We start from the raw sequence: 11,566 nt of genomic DNA, 5'->3' as shown, positions 1-11,566 counted from the left end.
TATTAGTTCAAAGCGTGTGTCACCCAATTTTCTAAGGAGACAGCATATTACCTGCAGATAACGATAATTGCATCTCATCCCCCCCGCCCGGAAATTTTAACTCGTTTCTTCGTCTTGTTCCTTTGGCATCGGCCACGAAATTAAGACACGCATCATTCCAGGGGCGCCTGGGTGGCTCGGTCGGTTAAGCGTCCGACTTCGGCTCAGGACGTGATCTCACGGTCCGTGAGTTCGAGCCCCGCGTCGGGCTCTGGGCTGACGGCTCTGAGCCTGGAGCCTGCTTCGGATTCTGCGTCTCCCTCTCTCTCTGCCCCTCGCCCGCTCATGCTGTCTCTCTCTGTCTCAAAGATAAATATAAACATTAAAAATTTTTTTTTAATAAATAAAGAAATAAAAACCAAATGGGACCTGTCACGACCACAAGGACCCTAATGAGACATGATGGACCTAATGAGTCCCCCAGTGAGGACTAAGTATAATGTGGTCTCTGGGATAACTCAGGGACAGAAGAAAGTTTCAAGGGAAAATCAGAAAATCTGAATACAGTCCAGACCTCAGTTGACAATAACGTACCCAGACTGGTTCACTCATTGTAAAACAAAGGACAATATTAAGGCAAGACGCAAACAGTAGAGGAAACTGGGTGTGGGGGGTAAGAAAGCTCTCTGCTCTATTTTTTCTATTTCTGTGTACATCTTTTTTTTTTTTAATTTTTTTTTCAACGTTTATTTTATTTTTGGGACAGAGAGAGACAGAGCATGAACGGGGGAGGGGCAGAGAGAGAAGGAGACACAGAATCCGAAACAGGCTCCAGGCTCTGAGCCATCAGCCCAGAGCCCGACGCGGGGCTCGAACTCACGGACCGCGAGATCGTGACCTGGCTGAAGTCGGACGCTTAACCGACTGCGCCACCCAGGCGCCCCTGTACATCTTAAACTATTCTCAAATTTAAAAAATCATCAGAAGACAAACGGGGACGATTGGGAGACTTTTAAACAGGAACTAAATATTGGATAGAGAGTAGTTATTAGTTTTATTGGGTTGGGGTGATGGTGTTGAGTTATGAGGGAGACAGAATCCCAATAATTTTGGCAATGTGTTCCATAAGCTGTTAAGTGTTTAAAGATAAAGTGGCTTGGGGTGGGAACTTACGTCAAAATGATTGAGCCTAAGTCTGACGGAATGATTGCCAATAGGTTAAACCTATTAGGTGAAAAGCCCCTGGAGACTTTCTCATGGGTAGATTATAGAAATTAACTCCAGGATCTATTTAACATCATCAAAGGAGACGACCGGGCATATGGTCTTCCGATGATGAACCACATCAACACTACTTACAGAATACCCTTGCCAGAAATCTAACCCGAATTCCATCAAGCCTCCCCAGCTCGCTCCCAGTTGACAGGAGGTAAAAGTGAGGGAAGAATGTGTGAAATGGCATCACAGAATTGACTTAGCAAAATCCGGAATGTGGCAAGTTGCACAAGAGAAGTGACCTGGGCTCTTGAAACAAAGAAACACAGTGGAAAACCAAAAAGCAGAACAAACCAAAACCGGAAGAGAAAACCCAGAGCCAGGGTTAGTCAAATACACTGTGGGGAACCCGGATGAATCCCAATTCAATGATAAGAACTGTAAAAACAGACAGGAGGAAGCAGGCGGGGTGGGGGGGGGGAGGGGGGGGAGGAGGGCAGAGCTCGGGTGATCTGAGCACAGACTGAGTATTTGGTACTATTTAGAAAATGTTCGGGGCGCCTGGGTGGCGCAGTCGGTTGGGCGTCCGACTTCAGCCAGGTCACGATCTCGCGGTCTGTGAGTTCGAGCCCCGCGTCAGGCTCTGGGCTAATGGCTCAGAGCCTGGAGCCTGTTTCCGATTCTGTGTCTCCCTCTCTCTCTGCCCCTCCCCCGTTCATGCTCTGTCTCTCTCTGTCCCAAAAATAAATAAACGTTGAAAAAAAAAATTTTTTTAAGAAAATGTTCGCTATTTTAGGTATGATAGTGACATCGTGTTTGTATTTTTATTTATTTGTTTTGAGAGAGACAGACATGCCAAGTGGGGGAGGGACAGAGAAAGAGGGAGACAGAATCCCCAGCAGGCTCCACAGTCAGCACAGAGCCCGATGTGGGGCTCGAACTCCCGAAACCGGGAGATCGTGACCTGAGCCGAAACCAAGAGTCAGACGTTCAACCGACGGAGCCACCCAGGGGCCCCATATCTCGCAGAGACACGGACTGAACTACTTATAGGTGAAATCACCCAACGTCTGGGATTTGCCTCAAAGCGATCCAGGACTGGGGCGTAAAAGGCATGGAGTGATGGAGGGAACAGGCGGATTGAGATTGTCCCCAGAATTGTCTGTGCTGAAGCTGGTGGGGTCCATCACGCCAGCGTCTCTGTTTTTATATACAGTAGGTACTTTGCAAAATGAAATCCTTAAATAATGGCTCAGCCAATGGAAAGATGAGGCAAAGGCAAAAGAAAAAAAAAGGCAAAAAAAAAAAAAGACACACAAAAAAGCCAAATGTTAAAAAGCTGTTGGAATCCAGCTGTAGGTGAATCATATTCAATTATGAAATGTAGTACGCCTTCTAATTTTCTGCATATCTGATCATTTTCATAATCAAAAATTAAAAATGAATGACCGAGTAGAATAATATCACAAAAGTCAGGGAAACGACTGCCCTGCAGGGGGGAGGTGGGGGGGAGATGGGATCAGATAGGCATGTGGAGCTGCTAAGGTCCAGAAAATTTTTCCATTTCCTAAAAAGGAAGTAAACATGTGTTTATTTTATCAATGTCTTACAAACTGTGAAGGTATGCTGTGTTCACCCTTCACTTTCATGTATGGCACGAAAAATTACAAAAATACATTTTTTTCTTCCTTCCTTCCTTCCTTCCTTCCTTCCTCCCTCCCTCCCTCCCTCCCCCCCCCTCTCTTTTCTTTCTTTCCTTCTTTCTTTCTTTTCTTTCTTTCTTTTTTTCTTTCTTTTTTTTCTTTCTTTCTTTCTCTCCTTTCTTTCCTTTCTCTCTCCTTTCTTTTCTTTCTTTCTTTCTTTCTTTCTTTCTTTCTTTCTTCTTACAGAAGGTTTGAGATCCCCTGGCACCTCACCATGACATCAAGCTCCCGGGGAGTCTCTTACGGGTCCTGCCATGAATCGGGGCTGGCTTAGGAACTGGACGGGGAAGGTGACCTCACACTTCTGCTTCCTTTTCTTGGAGAAGATGAGGGAGGGTTATTGGTGGTGGGAATTCAGTCAGGACTAACCAAGGCAAGGAATATCCATCACAGACGTGACACTGTTAGATTTGCGACCCGCCCTTCCACCTGTCCTTCCGTCCTTCCTTCTTTCCGTTCTTCCTCACCCTCTCCTTCCCTCCCTCTCTCCTTCTCTTTCTTTCTATTTTTTTTTTAATTTTTTTTCAACGTTTATTTATTTTTGGGACAGAGAGAGACAGAGCATGAACGGGGGAGGGGCAGAGAGAGAGGGAGACACAGAATCCGAAACAGGCTCCAGGCTCCGAGCCATCAGCCCAGAGCCCGACGCGGGGCTCGAACTCACGGACCGCGAGATCGTGACCTGAGCTGACGTCGGACGCTTAACCGACTGCGCCACCCAGGCGCCCCTCGTTCTTTCTTTTTAAATGAAGTTGAGTTTCAAAAAACTCCAACTAGCCTTCCATCTTCCTGAGAGGACGGGTTTAACCCTTCTTAATTTTGTGAGAATAAGAACGAGGCTTTTTTGTGAATTGTGAAAATACCATGAGAGCAGGCAGCCTCCCTTGGTCTGATTAAAGGGGAAAGACGTGACACGGAGAATGTGGCCAACAGGAGGCTGGGATGGGGTCAGTCACAGAGGAGACGCAGGCCAGCCAGCCAGCCAAGGGACAGAGACCCGGGCCCCGGGCCAGACCCCTGATTCTAACAGGAGGGAGGACCTACCAGAATGTTCACTTTTTCTTGCTGTGCGACCCCTGATCCTGCTCTGAATGGCACTTTTCTCTCCCGTAGCTGTAAATCAAGTCCTGCCAACTATAGGGGACAGACCAAGAAACCAGAGGAGGGAAATGGTTAACTGAAGAGCGTGTGCCTCATCTACCTGGGCAGGTAGGACTCAGCTGCAGCAGCAACAGAGACCCAGCCTTTGTTTTTCATCTCAGGAAAATCGAAATCTGACGTTTGAAAGTGAAATATCCCTATTCCGCGTGTTGGCACATAATTCGATTTAAAAAGAAAACAACAACAACAACAAAACCAAAAAGCAAAAAGCAAACACAGTAAAGCCACTTAAAAAAAAATCACCTTTGATTAAAGATGGGCTTCCGTTGGGGCGCCTGGGTGGCTCAGGTCACGATCTCACGGTTCGTGAGTTCGAGCCCCGCGTCGGGCTCTGTGCTGACAGCTCGGAGCCTGGAGCCCGCTTCGGATTCTGTGTCTCCCCCTCTCTCTGCCCCTCCCCTGCTCATGCTCAGTCTCTCTCTGTCTCAAAAGTAAATAAATTAAAACATTAAAAAAAATTTTTAAAAAAGGATGCACGAGATACTGGATAATACCTGAAGAACGTCCCCAATGTTAACAACCTGCATTCAAACAATTTGGCTTCGAGGTTAAGGAGACCCGCTGGGGACCCAGAAAGACGTCGGTTCAAATGGTAGCTCTTCCCCTTCTGGCTGTGTGACGTCGGAAAAGTCCCTCAACTTCTCTGAGCTTCTGTTTCCTCCCCTGAGACCGTGTAGCTACCAGAATGAAAGGAGGACGTGTGCACACAGGTGGCACCTGGCACACAGGACGTGCTCGATAAATGGCACTGATTATAACTCTTGACTTTCACCGAGATATGTTAGCTGCCTACTTTTGAATCTGGAGGACTTTACGCAAACAGATAATTGGAGGAACTTGTGCTTGCGTGATGAGTTCCTCAGGAAAGCATGGCAGAAAGTTCCATCGGGGGAGGCTCAGCCCTTGTGTGGACGACGCAGAACGGTGTCCCGGAATCTGTTGCGGGCTATGTTCCGCTCTGGAGTTCATCTCTTGATCCCAAAGACTGAGGATCTGAAGACTTGAGGTCCTGTGGGTAACAAAAAATGAAGCAGATGCCTACGACGAAGCTAAGACCAACTCGATCTTCCACTTAAAAATATATTAAGTACTTTCTTCTTTCTTTCTTTTTTTTTTTTTTGGTAGCTTTAGATTTGCAGAATCGTCTTCAAGACCCTACAGAAACTTCCCGTATACACTCATCCAGGGTCCCCTATTGTTAACATGTTACATCACCACGGTGCATTTGTCACAACGGAAAACCAACATCGGTGCGTTTGTATTAACTAAATTCCAGATTCCATTTCAAAGTCACTGGTTATTATTTTTTTTCCTGTTAATACCTCTTGCTGTTCCAGGAGGCAATCAGAGGGTCACCATCCCCTTTCCCCCTACCTTCTCTGATCTGTCCCAATTTCTTAGTCTCTCCTTGCTTTTCGTGACCTGACAACCTTGAGGGTACTGGCCGGGCGTCTTGGAGAATGTCCGCCAATCGGGGCGTGTCTGGTGAATTTCCCATGATGAGACTGGAGCCTGGGGTTTGGGGCGAGAAGTTTCCTAATGGGGCCGAAGAGCTTCGGGGTCTCAGCGAGCGATGACAGCTGAGGCCAGTGAAGGTGCAGGGAGGGAGGGTGGGGAGGGCCCGTCCTCAGCGGAGCCTGGCACCAGGGCAGGCCTGGCACGCGTGAGGTCCGGCTCAAGGTCCCATCCAGCTGGGTGGGGGGCATATGGCAAAAAAAATGAGGCTGGAGAATAAAACAGTAGCTCAGGCAGGGAGGGTAAACTTGCACCTTTGCAAAGGAGTCTGGACTCCAACCCCAGGTCGGCGAGACATGATGGCAGCGGGGAGGGGTGGGGGGGAGGTGGTTCAACAGGTGCGTGGCATGGCCAGAGTTCCGTGCAGAAGGATCCCTACGCCCTTGGCCGGCCCAGTGGATAAGAGAAGGCAAGACCGGGGCCGGGGAGCCACGTAAGGAAAGGCGGTGTTAGCCAGGCGGGGAGGCCGTCCCTCGGGGAGCCAGCGGGCAGAAAAGTGGTGACACGCGTGGGCCTCCTGGTGGCAGAAGGCCCTGGCTTTGAACGGGTGCGCTGCGGACAGAGCTCCAGGGGGAGAGGCTCGCTCAAGGAGCTGCCCCGGCAGGAAGGAAAGGATGCGAAACAGGGAACCAGAGGGTGAGGATGGGGTCTGGCGCTAAGCAGGCACCTCTTCAGCCTGAAGGGCTCTCCTGTCCTCACCTCCTGGGAGATTTGGTTACAAGGAGTGGATCCGACTACTGGTGAAAAGTGCTTTCTCGCAGACGACTAAAAGGTTGGGGACGGGAGACCCTCGGGGGCCGTCCCGCCTCGATTCTCAGGTTCTGTGAATCGGGATCATGGAGGGAGGGTCTGGCCAGACTCCAAAAACTGCACCGGCGGGCGCGGGCGTGAGCTGCGGTCCCCGGAGAGGCGTCCAGAAAACGTGGCCAATGACACGCGGGCCCTGGGCAATGCTGTCGGGGCCCTGGCCTGTTCTCCACCTCCAAACGATGATAAAAAAGAAAAAAAAAAAATTCACAGGCAAGAGACAGGACCCTCCAAGCAATTGCTTACCGGGCAAAACCTCCCAAGGCAACAATACACGCTAACAGCCCGGCATCTGGCCCCGAGAAGCACACGCTCACATGAGCAAACGGGGCAATTAGAGTTTCCCAGAAACAGTTACCTAAGCTCGAGGGTTTCTTTGGAGTTGCTCGGAGGAGGGGTGAGAAGAAAGAAGAAAAATCATCTCCTGCTTCCGGCTGCTAGATTCAGCTGCTACGGACGGGGGCACCTGCGGGGAAGTGCAGACAGATTCCCGTCCGCGTCTCCCTCCCTGCATCCGCCCGGAAATACCGGGAAGGGTGCTGGCCATCCTGGGGAGCTGCAATCCCTAGTCCCCCGGATGTTGGAAGGAGGGACCCCCAGCCCTCGTGGGCAGTAGAAGACAGCATTTCAGCCCATGGGCGCCCCACCAAGTGGGTTTCTAACAACAGAGCCTCTCTGATGGGGCCACCGCAGGATCGAACGAGTCCTCACAACATACCACGGTCAGGCGGGCGCCTGGCACCGGGGGCTAAGCATTTTGGTTGCTACCGCGTGGGATATGCTCCCACCGCTACGGATTTCGAGCAGTGGCGCTCTTGGCGGTTTGCCGTGGGGGTGTCTCAGTCCCGGGAGGGAAGGAAGCCACATCCTCCGCTCTCCAAACAAAAGGGCCGTTAGGCCAAAAGAGTCTGGCACGTGCCAGGGTTTCCGGCAGCTTCCCGTGGCCGTGTGGCCACGCCAGGCTGCTTCCCCGAACACAACAGGCCTCCCGTTGTGTTACGTGACGTACCTGACCCACAGGCACCTGTTTGCGTTCCTCTCTGTCTGCAAAAAGAAGATTCTCACTGTCTGGAAGGGAGAAACAACAACAACAACAACAAAACCAAACCAAACACAAAACCCATAATAATCTGCCAGGCATACGGACAAACCCTTTCACAGACAACAAAACCCCCAACAGCTTCTCATCAAGGGCTCTTCAGCCCGTTTCTAAACACTCACAGGAAGGCCAGGCTGACATTTTACACATGATTGACCCGGAGAGCCAGGCCTGCCTCTGGGTGCGCGTGTGCACGTGTGTGTGTGTGTGTGCGTGTGTGTGCGTGCTTACCTGCCCTGTAGCTCGGCCTCAACCGAGATTCACACTTGCCTGTGTGCAAATAATGAGTCGCCGGGGCCAGAAGCCCACCCCCTTGGGTCTCTTTGCAGAGAATGATTCGCATGAAAGCCCAAGAAGCTGGGTGACAGGTTGGAGACAGCAGCCTGGGGTCTACTCCGCCCCCCCACCCCGGCCCCAGCTGCCTCAGGGGTAGAAACCACTCGTATCTACAAAGTCCTCACTCTGAGAGTAGCGTTCTGACCACCGAACTCTCGCCGAGCTGATGGGTGCAAAGCACCCAGCCTGCCTGGTACTTAGGTCCTCTGACCCCAAGGTCAAAATAAAGTGGAGGGTCTCTTTTTAAAAAAATTTTTTTTATTAAAAGTTTCTTTAATGTTTATTTTGGAAGGAGAGAGAGACAGAGCGTGCGTGGGGGAGGGGCAGAGAGTGAGGGAGACACAGAATCCGAGGGAGCTGAGCTGTCAGCACAGAGCCCGACGCGGGGCTCGAACCCATGAACCATGAGCTCATGACCTGAGCCGAAGTCGGACACTGAACTGACTGAACCACCCAGGCGCCCCTAATTTATTATTAAAATTTTTTTTAAGTGTTTATTTATTTTTGCGAAAGAGAGAGGGGAGGATGGGCAGAGAGAGAGAGGGAGACAGAATCCGAAGCAGGCTCCGGGCTCCGAGCTGTCAGCACAGAGCCCGATGCGGGGCTTGAACTCACGAACCGCGAGATCATGCCCTGAGCTGAAGTCGGACGCTCAACTGACTGAGCCACCCAGGCGCCCCGATTACTTTTAAACTTTATCATCTTTGTCTCCTCAGCAGTCCATGCGGGAAAGGCTTTGTTGGCAACCACCGTTGTACCTCCAGCACCCAGAACAGCTCCTGGCACTTAGTAGATACTCAATAAACACGTTTGGAATTCACGAAAGCACTGATCGCGGAGGAACCGTGACCCCCAGCCGGCTTCAGGCACAGCCCTCTGCTTCGCCCTCCTTGTGAATCAGACCACCGTGCACTTCGAGCTTTATCTTCCTTTGTTTCTTTGTCTTTGTCTCCACAGACTTCATTCCCCAACTCATCATTCTGGTCCTTCCCTTTGGATGGGAATCTCTGTTTTAGACCCTGCTTTCCCCAATTCATCTGCAAATGAGGAAATCCAGTTGTAACTGCCTTAATCGTGCATAAGTAATGTATCGCCTCAGATGACAGAGAAGTCCAATAGTGTATCTGGATTTGTTCGGGTAATGAATGGAGTCCAGTAGTAGATTTAGCTTCGGATAATAAATATCTGTCAACGGAATTAAAAAGTGAGGGAGGGCGTGAATGCACGAGTCTCCCTACCTCCGGGGAGCTCTAATGTCTCAGGGCTCAGTGCAGGGGTCGAGAAAGAGGCCAAGTGGAGAGACGGGGTCCTGCAAACCCTTGTTTCGGCTGGATCGACACATCTCCTCTCTGTCTTGCGTTTTAGGGGGATCTTCATAAGACTTCATTTGATTAAAAGGGCTCTGCTACTTTGCCAACAGATCTTTGAAAACCATCGCTGTGTTGGGGAAAAAATCAAGTCTTCGAAATCTCGAAGACCTGAGGCGGAATCCCACACCTTAATGGGTTTCGTGCCAAAGAAAATGCGAGCTCACGATGGTCTGCAAGGACCTACGGTCCGTCCCCTGCCTCTTCCTGCCTCGTCTGTCGCTTCCTTCCTTTGACCACATGGGCCTTCTTCCAGGCCCTTGGGCTTCTCCGGGCTTTGCTCCCTCACAGCCCGTGCACATGCGCACCCTGCTGGAATGTTCTCCCCATCCCCAGCCCCATGCTTTTTTTTTTATCACAGCCTTCACTGGTCTGCTCAGTGATTTCTCAGAGAGGCCATCCGGGGACCTGCTGCCTAAAGTAAACTTCTATCTGTCCTCTTCCTCCGCCCCACGACGGTCTGCTTCTCAGCGTGAATTACTTCAATAAGCCGAGTCATTGCGTGTTTGGCCTCCTCAGCCGTGACCCTGCAAGACAGAGACGGTGCCCGGCTTGGGGGCTACCGTGTGCCCAAGGCCCAGAACGTTCCCCTGCGTGAGGCGGTTTCTCATCAATATTTGCTGAATCGAAGAGAATAGTTGTAGGACGTTGACTGTAGCGTACCCAGACCTCAGTGTTGTCATCTCTGTGTTGGACATAGTACGATCCACCCCTCCGAAAGTGACAGGGATGCCGCACAGAGCACGTCTGACGCTGGTGGGGGCGGGGGACACCTTCAAGTCGGCCGCCTCCCTGCTGTCCTGCCCGCTGTTTGCGGAGGACGCAGCCAGGTGAGCCTCGCCAGAGCTCAAGCGTCTTCTAAAACCAGAGCCACCCTTCAGCTCTGAGGCTGATGGGGGCCAGTGATGCAGCCTGTCAGCCTCACGCTGCCACACGTCCGAATACACAAACTGAAAAATTAATGTCCCTGGAAGGCATCGCCTCCCTTCCTGCAGACATCGCTGACCTTCTTGCCTGACTGCGGCTGCAGCGAAACCGAGGGCACCTGCTTTGCTCGGTCTTGGTGCAGCTGCAGGGACAAAGGGCAGACCGGAGGAGAAAGCATCCGGCGGGAATCTCATTAGCTGGGAGAGAGAACCGGAGAGAGAGTCTGGCGTGAGAGCAAAAGTCCGTGTGATCTCTGCCTCCAGCTTTACAGCCCGTCCTGAAACCCATTCACGTGGACCCTCAGAGGGCCGGCTCCAAAACGGGGCCCAGGCAGGGCGAGGGAGGGGTGTGCGGGGCGAGGAAGAAGAGAGAAGCGTTAGGCCGTGACCTTGAATCTCATAGATTCTCAGGCACAGCAGCGCCCTCCAGGACCTTGCGCGACACCCACAGGTAATTCCTTCGCAATTCTTTTTTTTTTTTTTTAATTTTTTTTTTAACGTTTATTTATTTTTGAGACAGAGAGAGACAGAGCATGAACGGGGGAGGGTCAGAGAGAGGGAGACACAGAATCTGAAACAGGCTCCAGGCTCTGAGCTGTCAGCACAGGGCCCGACGCGGGGCTCGAACTCACGGACCGCGAGATCATGACCTGAGCCGAAGTCGGCCGCTCAACCGACTGAGCCACCCAGGCGCCCCTCCGCTGCAATTCTTTAAGCATGACGGCCCGGGCCGGCTCAGCGTTTCAGGATGACGCCTACCTCGGCCGAGACCATTCTCAGGGCCCCAGACTCATCATCAGGGCCCTCCTCTCCTTGTGGTCTGAGACTGGTTCCCCAACCTGGTCTCCCAAAGTGGGGAGACCAGCGGGGAGACCAGTGGCATCACCCGGGAGCTGGTTAGAGCTGGTTACCTGGGAGCTTTCAGACTCCACCCAGACCTCCTGACTCCGAGCCTGCCTTTAAACAGAGGACTCCCGTGCCCCTGGGCGTTGGAGGAGCCCCCGCCCCAGAAGCCGTGATGGTGAATTTAAGTGTCAACCTGACGGGGCCACGGGATGCCCAGATGGCTACATAGACACTGTTTCTGAGTACATCTGTGAGGCTCTTTCTGGGAGAGCTTGGCATTTGATTGGTGGATCGAGTAAAGCAGATGGGCCTCCCCTGGGTGGGTGGGCATCGTCCAATCCGCTGAGGGTCTGGGTATCACGAAAAGGCAGAGGAAGGCTGAGTCTGCTCTCTGCCTGATCGCATGAGCTGGAACATCAATCTCCTCCTGCCCTTGGCTCTCCCAGTTCTCGGACCTCACACTCAGGCCCGAGTCTGCCCCACGGGCTCCCCTGGCCCGCAGGCCTTTGAACGTTGCACCACCAGCATTGCTGGGACTTTAGGCGGCAGGTGGCAGAATGCGGGGTTTTCTCAGCCTCCGTAATTGTGTGAGCCGATATCTTATGATAAATC

Source organism: Felis catus, chromosome E3, assembly GCF_018350175.1.
Source record: "Felis catus isolate Fca126 chromosome E3, F.catus_Fca126_mat1.0, whole genome shotgun sequence".
In the NCBI taxonomy this organism is placed as follows: Eukaryota; Metazoa; Chordata; class Mammalia; order Carnivora; family Felidae; genus Felis; species Felis catus.
Note: the sequence above shows the minus strand (reverse complement) of the source record.